Genomic DNA, 16,489 nt, shown 5'->3' with positions numbered 1-16,489 from the left:
AGGTTCATCCAGACCTACTAGTGTCTCATCACTAATAAGTGTCTCACCTTCTGCAGTAATATGGAAACCATAGTAATGCTCAGGTGCATTCCTAACTCTCGTGGAATGCCTCAGAGGTACAGACTCGTCAATTGGCTCAACAGGAGTTTCCTCCTCAAGTTGAGGGCTAGGGTTTGAAGTTCCTTCACCGCTTGACTCTTGAAGTTCTTCAAGGTCAATTTGCCTCCCACTGTCTCCTTGACTTATAAATTCTCTCTCTCGAAAGACTCCTCTTCTAGCTACAAAGACCACATTATCACTAGGTCTGTAGAAGAGGTAACCAAAGGATCTTTGTGGGTAGCCGATGAAAATACACCTCTCGCTTCGGGGTTCTAGCTTATCATGAGACTCGCGCCTCACAAAAGCCTTGCAACCCCAAATCTTGATGTGGTCTAGTTTAGGTACTTTACCAGTCCACATCTCGTGAGGAGTTTTGGCAACTTTCTTTGTAGGGACTAGATTAATAATATGGGTGGCAGTCTCTAAGTCATACCCCCAGAATGAAATTGGTAGCGAAGTTTGACTCATCATGGAACGAACCATATCCAACAAGGTTCGATTATGCCTCTCAGCCACACCATTCAACTGCGGTGTCCTGGGAGGTGTCAATTGTGAGACAATCCCACATTCCCTAAGATAGTCGAGGAACTTTGAACTAAGATACTCACCACCTCGGTCGGATCGAAGCATCTTAATGTTCCTGCCCAATTGATTCTCGACTTCCTGTTTAAATTCCTTAAACCTTTCGAAAGTCTCTGACTTATGCTTGATTAAATAGACATATCCATATCTACTGTAATCATCAGTAAAAGTCAAATAATAACGATTAGCATCCCTTGTGGCATGTTTGAATGGTCCACACACATCCGTGTGTAGAAGGTCCAACAAACCTTCACCCCTCTCACAAGAACCTGTGAAGGGTGACTTTGTTATTTTCCCAAGTAAGCATGATTCGCAACTATCATCTGACTTTAGGTCAAATGACTCCAAGACTCCATCCTTTTGGAGTTGACCTATGCGTTTCTTGCTTATATGTCCAAGACGACAATGTCATAATGATGCTTTATCCAAGTTATTATTATTAACAGAATCAATACACAATACATTATTTCCTAAGTTATCAACCACAGATACTGTTTCATACACGCCATCACAAGGTAATGCTTTAAAATAAAGAACATTATTAAAGAAAGCATTAATCGAACCAACTTCATTATCAAATGAAAAGGTGAAACCTTGTTTATACAATGCATGAAAGGAAATAATATTTCTTGCCATTTCTGGCAAATAACAACACTTATTCAAATCTAAACTAAACCCACTACTTAGCTATAAAGTATAAACTCCAATCTTGGTGACGGGTGAAGCTTTCCTGTTTCCCATGATCAAGTTTATTCCTCCTTGCTCCACATCCTCACTTCTTCTTAGTCCCTGTAAATCAGAACAGATAAGAATACCACAACCGGTATCAAGGACCCAAGAATTAGAATGGGGTGAGTTATTAGATAAGATAGTGTAAGTACCTACATGGTTGGGTTTAACTTTCCCATCCTTCACATCTTGCTGGTACTTTGGGCAGTTCCGCTTCCAATGTGCCTTTTCATGGAAATAGAAGCATTCAGCCTCTTTTGGGTCAGAAGAAGGAGTGATGAAACCTTTCTTGGTTCCACTTGAAGAAGAGCCATCAAGGGTCCTAACCTTGGTACCCTTCGAAGAACTCTTTCTCTTCTTCCCTCGTCCTTTCCCGATTGCCAAGACAAGGGCGGAGTTGATAGGAGTAGGAGTAACAACCGCCTTACCCTTAAGACCACTTTCCGCGATCTTTAAGAGTCCTTGAAGTTTGCTGAGAGTGACCTCTTCCTTGTTCATGTGGTATGTCATGCAGAATTGATCATAACATGAAGCTAAGGAGTGCAAAATGATATCTATTGCAAGCTCCTCGGGGAAGTTCACATTAAGCTTCAGCAAACGGTCCACAAATCTTTGCATTTTCTGCATGTGGCCCGTGATGCATTCACCATCCTTCATGCGAGTTGTTATCATGGAGGAGATGATTTCATACCTCTCTTGACGAGCACTTTGATGGTATCTTTCCATCAAATCTTGGTGCATTTCAAAAGGGTAGAAATCTTCATAGGATTTTTGGAGATCCACGGTCATAGTGGCCATCATGATGCATGCCACCTTGGTGGCATCCCTTTCATGTGCCCTAAAGTCAGCGATCTCTTGAGGAGTAGCAACTATCTCATCAATCTCCATAAGCTCCTTATCGAGGACATATTCTTTGTCCTCGTAGCGGGTAATCATTCGGATGTTTATGATCCATTCATTAAAGTTGGATCCATCAAAAGTGACTTTCCCACACAAGTTCATAAGAGAAAAGGAGCCACTAGGATTAGAGCCAGAAGCAGCATTGTTTGCAGACATCTGATAAGAGAAGAAAGAAAGGATTAGTTTAGATATAGAGATAGTCCTTAATAAAACACCCAAATGTAGTATTAAGGCTAGGACTCAATCACAATATATTATACTTAGAAGAGGTATGTCGTAATCTAAGTAATAACATATTTGAAAGGTAGGTGAATGACGATTCACCAATTTTCACCAAAGTCGAAATATTAAAATATTTAATTTGGTTCTTAGAAACTCCTAGATTCTTTTGAGATTCAATGAACTTTTCAAAGGCATGTTTCAATCTCGAGTGTGCCCTCCAAGTTTTGTGACTGGGATGCCGAGGATCACAAAACGAGGTGTGAAGTAACCATGCAAATTACTTGGTACCCTTAATAAATTACCCCTCAATCGATGTGTCGGTTAACCACACATGCTCCATCGATACTATGATAAATATTAAGTCACCCTTTACCTACCTTGTTAAGTCCAAGTTAGTGTGTCGGTTAACCACACACGCTCCACTAACGACTTAGATAAAGTGTAAAGTGTAATTTCATGGATTAGCACCTTATTCACATTTTTCCTAAAGTAACTAATATTGGGAATTTAATAAAACATTTAGTTACTTTATAATATTCATCATACTTTTAATGAGAATTTATAAGTCCTTGTATTGCCCGTTCGGCTAACGACCCTCCACCAGTCAAGCAAGCGGTGGGTGAGAGTGGACACCCATTAAGTTGCCATTTTATAGGCAACAACCTTATACCCACCTTATAGACTAGCTTCGTGAATGAGGCGTACTAGCGGTAAAACAACTTTAATCTTATACATACATACATATATATATATATATATATATATATATATATATATATATATATATATATATATATATATATTAACTTATAATATTATAAGTATAAGGGTTGAATTTTAACTTTTAAAATTCTAAGGGTTGGAACTAAAGTTTTTAATATGACTTTACTTGTTCCAAAACTTGAGGGCAAGTTTTGTAAACTTTCAAAACTTTTCATTTCTTGTAACTTATGAGTTAAATAGAGTAATAAAAATGAAGACTCTTCATTTTTCTAACTCTTGTGTTCTTTTAATGGTTTTAATTCAAGTGAGACTCTTGGTTTTTCATAACTTGAGGACAAGTTATGGACTCCATTAAAACACATTATGATCAAGAATTAAACTACCACATAGGTTACAAATAATTCCTATGATCATCTAAACATCATAAGATCAAGAACATGAATATGAACACTTTCATGAATCAAAAATTACCCTTAAAAACTTGTAATTTTGATAACTTGTTGTTGTAAATGGATTAACATGAACATTACACCAACTCAAACAAGTTTTAAAACACCAAAACAGTTTAGGGTAATATTCCTAGTCCATTTCCAGCAACAAGAACCGAAATTCTGAAAACTGCAGCCTCTACTCGTCGAGTGCATGAACTGACTCGACGAGTAGCTTGCATTTGGTCATGGACTCGTCGAGTCCCCCCATGGACTCGGCGAGTTCATACGAGCAGAAAACAGAAAACTCGATTTTCAAGCAGTTTGCACAAAAATCAGACAAGCAAGCCTAGGCTCTAATACCACTGATGGGTTTTGAGCATTCTAACACTTCCTAAGTGTACATGCAACCCTAATAACCTTGGATCTATGTTTGTCTAATAATCATGCAAAGTTGATTTCCAAGGCTATGATCCTATCTAGCATACATGGGGAACAATTTTTCTTTGTATAAAAGATAGAATTACATACCTTGTTGTTGTAAGTGTTCCTTGAAACCTTGTGAGCCTAGCACCTCAAGTGTGATGCCTCAAATGCTTCACACAACACCAAATGCAAAGTATAAACTTGAGAGAATACTCTAACACACTCAAAATCGGCCAAGCCCTCTTGTTTCTCTAGTGTCTCACTAGTGTAGCCAATTTTGAGGAGAGACATGGTCCTTATATAGTGTGGTGCATTAGGTAAAACCCTAATGTAACATGACTCTTCATTTCTCAATCCATGGAGCATCCTATAGGTGGAACCCAACTTGATAATCCATGGAGCCTTTTAGCCCACTATATAAGATATGGAAGATTTACATAATCTACCCATATATTTAATTAGTTATTCTTTTGATCACTTAATTAATTCTATATTAATTCTTGATCAAAACTAATTAAATAATATTATTAATATATTAGAACTTATAATATATTAATAAACCATATGTGTTATTTCTCTCATTTAGTTTATCCAATTGCATGGTGCCATGCAACCCAAATGGACCATGCCGGGTCGGGTCAAGTATTTACCAGAATTAGTTATGGACTTAAACACCTTATCCAACAGTTAGACAGGTAGACTAGGGTAGAAAGTTGCTTGTGTTTATGTTCTTGCTTGATTCCTTATCTGGTTTATATGTCAACATGTCGGGTGGTGGACTGAGGTGGTACTGACTTGTACGGTATGCTAAGATACTCAGGTGAGCCAATGGTGTGTTGTAGGCCAGGTATGAACCAGTTGTATGTTGTGGGCACGAGAGGGTGATTGGTCATGGACTGGAGGCCCAGGTGAGTAGTCCAGGTTTATTACAGGCCTCGGGAGGCAGTCCACTTAAACTGAAGGCTCGTGTGTGTGCATACATCGTAAGTGTATTATGGTGTGTGATGTTTTGGGAGAACTCACTAAGCATTGGCTTACAATTATGGATTAAATGTTTTTCAGGTACCATGGTGATCGTGGGAAGGCGATGGCATGCTTTACACAATCATGAGCTACATTGGAGATTTCTCATTTATTATATCACTCTGATTTTTAAGAAATTGTATTTTGGAAGAAATGAGTTTTCTTAACTTGATTTTTATGGAAATGGTGTTTTACCTTAATTAAAAATGAAATTTTTGTTTGTGAAAAATAGGACATTACACACGTTCAACGTCGTTACTAAGTCATACTTTATACGTACAATCCTAACTCTAGGGCCAGCCCATGGGCCTGGGCAAGTTGGGCGACCGCCCCAGGCCCCCAAATGCCAAGGGACCCCATATTTATACCTGTTATTGGGTTGTATTGGTCGCCGCCCATATTTTTTAAGCCTATATTAATCACAGCCCATATTTTTTGGCCCGATGTTAACACTTGTGCCCAAGTTGAAGAAGCGGGAGTGCGACCTACCATGTTTGCGTTTCTCAGTTCCAATTTCCAAGACTCAAATCAGAATTCAATCTTTGGGTTCTCTTCAACTTCGCTTCCATGGAAAATCCAAACAACACCATCTCTAACGGTTAGTTCTCGGTTCTCCTTCTTCTATTTCTAGTTCAAGACTTCAAGTCAATCAGTTACCCTTCTCCAATCTCCTTTTCTCTGAATTTTTATTTTTTGATTCACCATCACCAATTAGTCGATTACACTATACTCACTCTATATTTCTCTTCTATTTTCTTATTTCATTTTTTGAAATAGTTGGTTCTCTTTCAATATTTCTGAATCTTTTGGTGAGTGGTGATTTTCGATTTCGTATGAACTTTGAAGTACAATATAGTATAGTAGTACAACCTGTACTCTTTCATAATCGAAACATGACAACCCATTTTTTCTAATACATGTAAGTCTAATTCTTTAATCTGTGAACTATTTTGTTAAGAATCTACAATGTAATATGATTTTGCTTAAATAACTTCTCTAATGTTGATTTTCTTATGAATGATTAATCATTGTTTAATGAAATAAATCTTCTTATTTCGATTTTATATGAATCACTGCTTAATTGTAGATAACCAGATTTGAGATTTGAGATAATCATATATGAAATTAATTTTTTTATTTCACTGTTTAACTATTTTCTATCTTTAGATAATCAGATTTGAGATTTCTCATTTCTATTTTGGGCTGCTCACAGATTATTAACAGCTAAGTAGGTTATAGCCTACTGGTAGTTTCTTTTCAAAACAAAAAATTTGTTAATCTATTTTCTGTGATTTTGCTAAATTCGAAATTTCTGATATTTAAAGATGATTTTGTATTTTTAATCTTCAGATTTCTCATTGCTTTGGTCTCAAATGACTGGGGATATAGTCATATAAACAATCAACAGAAAACCAACTGCAAAGTAGCCACGTTAGCCATTAGGTAGTCTATTTTCCTTTTATTTTGTTAATTTGTTTTTTGTGAATCTGTGTTATTGTTTGTTATATGTTATCTTGATTATTTTTTGTTAAAAATGCCTCTTAGAAAATATATATCTAGAAGTGAAAAACGAAAAAAAATTGAACAATTTAATGATTCTAAAAAAGGACCTATGAATAAGTTTGTAAAAAAGTTAAATTCTTCTAATGTAGAAGATAATGTTCCACATAAAAATGTTTTAGATGAAGAAGATAATGTCATACATGAAAATGTTTCAAATGAAAACATTGTTATTGATGATGAAATTATTAATAATGAAGATATTAATTTCACTCATGAAAATGTTAATATTACAAATGAGAATGAAAATGAAAATGGCATGAATGATAACAATTAACAATTTATTCCACCTTTAGATATATATGATCCTAGTAATTGGGATAATCTTGATAATAACTTAAGAGATATTTTGATTAAAAAATGGTCAATAAGATAATCAAATTTTGTGTATCCTAAAGATAATCTATCTAGACATTTTTCTTATGCTTCTTATACTAGAAAGTTAAGTAATGGTGAGACGAGTGATCGAAAATGACTAATTTACTCAAAACAAGTTGATAAAGTGTTTTGTTTTTGTTGTAAATTGTTTAAACCTAATAATTATGTTAATAAAATTTCTTTAGCAAATGATGGATTTAATGATTGGAAACATCTATTTGATAGACTTAAAGAACATGAAAATAGTTCTCAACATCTTTTTTGTATGGATTCTTGGGATGAACTAAAAGCAAGATTTGATAATAATAAAACAATTGATAAAAATTCACAAAATAAAATTTTAACATAAAAAATAACGTTGGAGGAAAATTTTAAAAAGAATAATTGTTGACATCAAATATTTGGCAAAATACAATTTGGCTTTTCGAGGTTGTAATGAAAAACTTTTTCAAGAATCTAATGGTAATTTTTTGGGAACAATTCAAATGATGGTAGAATTTGGTTTTATAATGCAAGAGCATGTTAGACACATAGAAAATCATCAAACTCATCTTCATTATTTAGGGCACAAAATTCAAAATGAAATCATTTCTATTTTAGCTAATAAATTTAGAAATTCTATAATTAATATTATAAAAGAATCAAAATATTTTTCCGTTATCCTTGATTACACCCCCTATTAGCCATCAAGAACAAATGACTCTAGTTATTCGATTTGTGAACATGTCTAATAATAAAATAAAATTTGAAGAATTTTATTTAGAATTTTTTAAAGTAGAAAACACATCGGGTTTAGGACTTTTTAATGAGTTATTAATGCAATTAAATCATATGGTCTTAATATTGATGATGTAAGAGGATAAGGTTATGATAATAGTTCTAACATGAAAGGAAAACACCAAGGGGTTCAAAAACGATTACATGAAATTAACTGAAATCATTGTTTATGTCATGTGCTTGTCATAGTCTTAACCTCACGTTTAGTGATATGGCTCATTCTTGTGCTAAATCCATTTCTTTTTTGGGAGTTTTGCAATGCATTTTTGTATTATTTTCGAGTTCAACCAAAAGATGGTCAATACTACTTGATAAAGTCCCTAACTTAACGGTAAAATCTTTATCTAATGTTGGGAGATTCGAATAAAAAGTGTCAAATACATTTGGTTTCAAGCTCCTCTTATAAGAGATGTCTTGGTAGAATTATGTTTATCATGTGATGATGCAAAGTCTAAAAGTAAAGCTGAAAGTTTAGTTCATGCTATTGAAAGTTATAAATTTTTACTTAGTATGGTAATTTGTTGTGATATTTTATTTGCTATAAATAAAGTTAGTAAAAAAATACAAACCAAAACTATGTGTATTGATGCCACAGTTGATCTATTAAAAACTATGATGACATTTTTTAAAAATTATAGAAATTAAGGTTATGCCCTTAGTATAGATAATGTTAAGGTCATTGCATCGGATATGGATGTTGAACATATATTCCAAAAAAAAAGGCCAAATTATTAGAACAAAACAATTTGATGGAACTAATTGTCAAAATAAATTACTATCAACCGAAGAATTATTTAGAATCAGATATTTTATATATATTGTTGATGTGGCAATTACGTCATTAGAGAATAGATTTGAGAAATTAAAAAACTTTGAAAATATTTTTGGATTTTTATATAATTCAAAAGGTTAAAGTCATTAGATGATATTAAACTTAAAAAAAAGTTGTACTATTTTTGTAAATAAGTTTACTCATAATGACTTATGTGATGTTGATTTAAATGATTTTTTTACGGAACTTAAAGTATTACAAAAGACTTTGTCAAATGTTGTTATGTCATCGATTGAAATTTTAGAGTTTGCCAAAGGTAAAAATTGTTATCAAAATGTTTGTATTGCATATAGAATCCTATTAACCGTATATGTTACTGTAGCATCAGCAGAAAGAAGTTTTTTCAAAACTAAATTATTAAAAATTTATTTAAGATTGTAAATGTCACAATAAAGATTAAATATGCATCGAAAAATATTTGTTGGATATTATTGAACTTGACTCTATAATTGATGACTTTGCATCTAAAAAGCTCATAAATGTAAATTTCTTTAGTTTTTTCTTTGTGATGTTTATGTATTAGGGTTCTCAGCATGTTCTGGCCTTTTAATTTTTTTTTTTTTTTGTATATTAATAGTTGCTAGGTTGTTGGGCTTCCGCGACCTGTCCCGAAACCCTTTTTTTCCATAGGTGGGGAGTCCCCAGCCTTCAATTGTATTATTTTTTTTTAATTAATAAAAATTTCCGGAGGTGCCGCCCTCCTTTACAAAAAAAATAATAAATAAATAAATTATAAGGGCCCCAATTTTTTTTGCCTCGGACCCTAAATTATCTAGGACCGGCCCTGCCTAACTCTTGTGGTATTTCGTAACCAGCTTACACATAAGTTTGATGTTAAAAATGCCTCTTGCATGACGAATTGTAGGAAACTGTGAATATGCACCCACAACCAAGATTTCAAGACAATCGTTTTCTATACAACGTATGCCAACTATGTCGGTTTTTATATGAACTCTAACATCCCCCACTACCATGGTTCTGAAACTTTATTGCTTATGTTATACGTCTTGCTTTTTCCTAGAGACTCTCAGATTCATCACTACTTATGTATCTTCAGTGGAACAGTACTAAATCCTTATCATTGTATGTTGATGACATTGTTTTAACAGCCTCGTCCATTACTTTACTCGACTAAATCATTTCTTCCCTTGGCATCGAGTTTTCCTTTACATACTTGGAAAAATCTCAACTACTTCCATAGGATATCAGCCACCATATCTGTCTCCATACATTTTCTTTATTAGACTAAGGATGCTAAATTGCAAGCCTTGTTGCACACCAATTTTCAAAAACTCCAAATTGGACACGTTAGGATCGTCTATTAGTGATCCCACCGAGTATCATATCCTTGATGGTATTCTTCAATATCTGACATTTACCCAACCGGATCTCATATATGTTGTCCCACAAGTCCACATCTCCATGCATGATCCCAAAGAGGCTCATATTATGGCGATTATGTGCATACTTCGATATGTTCGTGACACCCTCTCGTATAGACTCCATATTCATGCATCACCTTCCTCAAATCGTATTGCTTACTGTGATGTTAATTGGGGCAGGTGCCTTACCGTACACCTATCTATTTCTAGTTATTGCATATTTTTAAGGGGTAACCTCAACTCATGATCATCCAAACACCATGCCTTCTATCCTCCTTTAGTTCTGAGGTCGGATATCGAGGCATCACCAACCATAGGCGGATCCATTATGGATCTCGGGGTATCCTGGGATACCCCTCAAAAAAAATTAGTAGTGTTAATTTTTTCGGAAAAATTCGTTTATGTTGCGGTTTTATATTGGAAAAAAAAAATTGGGCTACCCTAAAAAATTGCAGGTTATTTTTAAATGGACCAAAAATACAAACTAGCCCAAATGGTCCAAAAATTTTAAGCCCACGCCAATTAATTTATTGAAACAAAGAGGTATTAAACCCAATAGTCTAATAAAAAAAGGATGTAATCGGTATCTAAATTGGATCGTCACTTCGTCAGTTAACTTCTTAATTGTAGAAGACTCGAAGTCGTCTTCTGCCCACTACCCTTGCTACGATCGTCGACATTGGACATCAACCCTTCTCAATTGCAGAATTCCAGCCACCTCCTCGGCTCTTCCATCACAATGAAACAAGTTAGTATAACCAAAATACTCATCCCTATTATGTATTTAGGTTAATTCAAATTCTAATTTTTTGTCATTATGTTTGAAAAATTAGAAATTAACAATTAACTTTGTTAAATTAGGGAATTATGGTTAATAATTAATGATTACGTTGTTGAAACTTGAAATCAAGTTATAGTTGATATATTTCTATTGTAGATTGCTATTTGTTCATTTGTTGTTGAAACTTGGAATCAAGATTATAGTTGATATATCTTGATAATTGATAATTTGACTGTAGGTTGTTATTTGTTGACTATTGTTGAAACTTGAAAACAAGTTTATAGTTTGTATATTTTGATAGTAGGTTGATATTAAAAGTTTTTTCAAAAGACATTTAGATGTTGGAGACAACAATGGTGAAGGAATTTCCAAAAAAAATAGGGCTAATGAAAGTAATCAAGTTCCACAAAATAATCAACTAATGCCAAAACCATAAGAAACACAATCTAATGAACCTACTCAAGTTCCACAAACTAATCAACCAATGCCAAAACCAAAAGTGACACAATCTTTTTATTTGAATGATCTTCCTTCGGGCCCGGCAGATAGGCCAAAGATTACATCTTATAATCCTAATCAAAGGATGAAATAAGGAGGGCATATTTAATTAAAGGTCTTTGTCAACCAAAGGGGCATAGTTTTGAATATACATTATTTAGTAATAAGCCAAGACGTTTTGTTGTGAAATGGTTTACTAATTTTCCATGGTTAGAGTATAGCATAAAAATAAGAAGGCATATTGTTTTTGTTGCTACTTGTTTGGAGATATGGTAGGGGAACAAGGTGGAAGAGATGCATTTATAACCGAAGGCTAAGGCTCATTCCGGAAACATATGGGTAATATTCAAAGTTATCACCATAAGGCCCAAGAAAAGTGTGATTTTCTATTGAGAAATAACCAATCTATTGGTGAAGTCTTGCATAGGCAAACAGAACTTGAGAAAAGTAATTATGATATTCGATTACGTGCTACAGTCCGTAGTTGTAGATTTTTATTGAAAAATGCATTTACCATTTCGTGGATATGATGAGACTGAAAAGTCTAATAATAAAGGACTTTTCATTGAAGTCTTATCTTTGATTAGAGAAGATAAGGAGAACATTTTTAAAGTTACTTTAGAAAATGCTCCAAAAAATGAAAAGTTGACTTCTCCCACGATTCAAAAAGATATTGCCGATTGCTTTTCGAAAGAGATAATCAAGTCTATTTGTGATGAAATTGGTAAAGATATGTTTGCTATTTTAGTTGATGAGTCTAGTGATGTTTCCAAAAAAAACAAATAGCTATAGTTTTGAGATATGTTGATAGACTTGGGATTGTAAAGGAAAGATTTATTGGAGTTGTTCACGTATTGGATACATCTTCTTTGACTCTTAAAGCTATCATTGATACCGTATTTTCCAACAATAACTTGAGTATGGCTCAGGTAATAAATCATAAAATATTTATTCCTTTAAATTTTAAAATACTATTAGTTTTATTTTTATTTCTTATAGTTTTTTGTATTAATTTTTTTAAATATATAGGTGAGGGGACAAGGTTATGATGGAGCAAGTAATATTAGTGGTGCATTCAACGGTTTGAAATTTTTGATTTTAAATGAAAACAGTTCTGCTCATTAACCAACTTCAATTAGTGATTGCGGCGGTTGCAAAGAAACATGATGATGTTGAAGAATTCTTTGAACAACTAGTTGTGGTGGTTATTATCGTTTGTGGGTCTTGTAAGAGAAAAGATATGATACGAGAGATGCAAAGAGAAAGAGTGATAGTTGAAATTGGTATTGGTGAAACTGAACTAGGAAGAAGGTTGAACCAAGAGATTTCTCTTGTCCGAGTTGGAGATACTAGATGGGGTTCACATTTTAGAACAATTGTAAGTTTAGTGAATTTGTTTGCAAAAGTTGTTGCGGTAGTTAAATATGTCAAAGAGCATGGGTCTACTTTATCTAACCGTAATCAAGCAAAGGGTATTTTTTTCATATTTCAAGACATTTGATTTCGTGTTTCGTTTACACTTGATGTTGGAAATTATATGCCTCACGGATACCTTGTCAAAGCATCTTAAAAAAAAATATCAAAATATTTTGGAAGCGGCTTCGTTAATAAAAGGGACAAAAAAAAGCATTGCTAGTTTTTAGAAAATATAAGTTTCCACAAATTTGGAAGAAGGTAGGTGCTTTTTGTGAAAAGCGTAGTATAGGAACTATGGACATGTCGGAATATTATGTTACCCCACGTAAGCATAGGACAAATAAGACTAATCAACATCATTTTGAATTTGTGATTTTTAACACAATTTTAGATATGCAAATTCAAGAATCTGGGGATACATTTAGTGAATTTGGCACAGAGTTGATGGAGAACATGGCGGCTTTGAGTCTTTGTGACTTATTTTCTAGTTTTGATAAAGCAAAGTTGTTAAAACTAAGCGAGATATAGAAAAATGATTTTGACGATTTAGAAAAGGCGCAACTTAATGGGCAACTTGATATCTATTATCACTATTTGCTCAACGATGAAAGATTTTTCAACTTGAAGGGAATTGCAGACCTCTCTCGTTTGTTGGTGGAAACCGGGAAGCACCTCTCTTTTCCTTTGGTTTATAGATTATTAAAACTAACGTTGGTTTTGTCTGTCGTAGCCGCAATCGTTGAACGGTGTTTTTCTGAAATGAAGTTCTTAAAGACCGATTTACGTAATAGAATAGGTGACGATTTTATAAATGGTGTTTTTATTTGTAGTGTAGAAAAGGAAGCACTAGAGAATGTTAAGACTGGAAATGTAATTATTGCTTTCGTAAAATGAAAGAGCGAAGAGGTGAACTTTAAAACGTAACTTTGTTATGGAAGTTGAACCTTATATCTAATGAAATTGCGGGGTTTTTTTTTCTTATTGTATATTACACAAAAGAAAATTTCCGGGATACCTCTTTACTTTGACACTGGCTTGCGCCATAGCCAAGGTATGTTGGCTTGACAATATGTTACGAGAACTACTCTCATCCCCACCCAAGGCAATCATTATCATCATCTAATATGATTATATCAATGTGATCTATATGTCTTCTAGCTCGGTGCAATAATACAAACATACCAAAACATATTGATATTGACATCCACTTCGTCTAGGATAAAGTGGTCGTGGGTTGCATCCAGGTTTTCGATGTGTCATCTCATCACAATCGTTGATATCTTCAATTAAGGGCTTCCATCAACATTATTCTATGAATTTAGGACCAATTTAAATGTTCTGTCTAGACACCCGATCAAATTATGAAGGAATATTAATTTGAGTAATGTGTATATATATAATATAACCAGCCCATTCAGGTCCAGTTTGTTTTTATTTTCCTTTGGCCCATTGTATTTTGTATATTTATAGTGAATTAATGGAATATATGAGATATATGAGAATATATAATTGTTCGATTTTGATTCAAATTTTTTTTCCATTGCTTTTTTACGCATTGTACTTTAGGATCTCTAGTAACAACTTCCACATACAAGCTATAAAACTTAGAGTGATATATATCGTGTGTATAAAGACTTTGTATGTATATTTTTTCTATCACCTATTAGAAATCTTTATAATATTTCAATTTTCAATTTTATATAATTAATCTATTAATTGAATAGATATTATTAAATATAAAATATTATTTTATTATTGGTAGACATTAAAAATTATTACTATACTATATTTATCTGTTAATTTAAAATTTTATATTAAATATAAACCATAAATCAAAATATAAAAGAAGCTTAAAAAATATGTTCAAATACTATTTTTCAAAATAATTAAAAAATATTAAATATTATAAATATATAACCACAAGTCAAATTAAATAAAAAATATCAAAAAAATATTTTTTTTATTATATATCATTTTTTTCCAAATAAGCGGTTTTTAATTAAATAACATATAAAAATTAGTTGTGTTAAGTTATAAACAATGGTCAATATATCAATTAATCACCAAGATCGAAATTTAAAAAAAAATCAACAGATAAATAATTTCTAAATTAATCAATTATAACATCAAATTATAATAATAAATTGAAAAACATATTTAGTTTTATTTAAACGCAACCAATGTATAGATATTATCAAATGATATTATTCTAATATACATATATTTTATAATATTGTTCATTTTTATTACAAGTTTAGATATTCAACATAGGGCACGAATTTTCGTCTACTAATAATAATAACATAAAAGGTTTTATATAAACGTATATATTCTTCAACAAATTAAGAACCGACATTTAGTGCTGTACTTTTACTACTTAACAAAGTAACAAAATTAGATTGATGACTTATGCTCTCTGGTTGTTTATGGCCACGTATATTAACAAGAATGCATCCTTATTCAAAGATTTGTGTTTGTGTATTACCCTTGCCCCTTAAAAAGAATCTTCCCTAATATATAAAGATCTTTTTGTAACATGTCATATTTTCATTTATTTTGTCATATGTAATTTTGTGGTTATTTTAAATTAATTTTTATTTCACATGTCATTTTATGGTTATTTTCATTTTATTAAATTGTAGATAGTATTTATATTCAATAATAAATGCATATCAATTTCATTAATAAACTTTCCTTCTAACTTCAAAATTACAAAATTAAACATTTATTAATTTTCTTTATTTATTTATCTAAATTATTTGTTTAAATTTAAAAGAGAAAAAAAATAATTTAAGTTTTATAATTCAATATATTCTTACCTTTTTTTATAAATTCATTATTTCAAATGTTTAAAAATTTGTATTTAGTTTTTTTTTTCTTTTAAATAAACTCATGTAATACATGGGTCTTACACCTAATATATTATTATTTAGAGCTTTATAAATGTCTGTCGGCGGAAAAAAATAACTAGAATACCTTAACGTTTAAAGATCTTTAATCTTGAGAGTTCTTCATTAAATTAGCAAGAATGTATTGATTATAAAGTTAAATACTATTTAAAAACAACAATATTATAGCTCAAACTAAATTATATTTATTACATTGAAATCGACAGAAATGTATATCTAGTCAGGATGGCCGAGTGGTCTAAGGCGCCAGACTCAAGTTCTGGTCTTCGAGAGAGGGCGTGGGTTCAAATCCCACTTCTGACATTGAATTTTTTTTAATATATTTTCACTTTTAACCCACTTCTTTTTATTTGTTAGATTAAGTGCCCTCAAGATTTACTTGTCCACCTACTGACCTATTTGCATTATGGTTATCTTCTATTTCCCCCCCCCCTACCTTTGGTTATAATCTATTTGTGCCCCATAAATTTCACCCGTTATTGGTGGCAGCTACATATCTTGTCAGACGACTTAAATAAATATTTGAAAACCAAATTATTGTAGATGAAAAGTTCATATCATTAAAAAGATCGTGATATTTCACAACTATGCAATTATTTTAATGGCATTTGTTTAATCATTATATTTGAAGTTTGTGACCGAATACAAATCAAAGTTTGACAATTTTTTTACAATTTGGATATGGATCACAACTCTTTCACATACAAATACATTTATTCATTAACTAGTTGTGAGATTCATTTATTATATGAGTTTATTTAAAAAATGTTAAATATAAATGTCAAAATAAAAATATTTGAAAACTTTGAATTTATAAGAAAAAT

At 32.2% G+C, this 16,489-nt stretch overlaps 1 non-coding gene across 1 annotated transcript; it reads left to right on the top strand.

Annotated features, from left to right (window-relative positions):
• Positions 1 to 15,884: 15,884 nt before the first annotated feature.
• Positions 15,885 to 15,968, top strand: TRNAL-CAA (transfer RNA leucine (anticodon CAA)). The gene has a single exon. It is a non-coding gene; the product is annotated as a tRNA-Leu (tRNA).
• The last annotated feature ends 521 nt before the right edge of the window (positions 15,969 to 16,489 follow it).

This window comes from Lactuca sativa, chromosome 4 (genome assembly GCF_002870075.4).
Source record: "Lactuca sativa cultivar Salinas chromosome 4, Lsat_Salinas_v11, whole genome shotgun sequence".
Taxonomy (NCBI): Eukaryota; Viridiplantae; Streptophyta; class Magnoliopsida; order Asterales; family Asteraceae; genus Lactuca; species Lactuca sativa.
The sequence above is the reverse complement of the archived record's forward strand: the minus strand, read 5'-3'. Positions and strand labels throughout refer to the sequence as shown.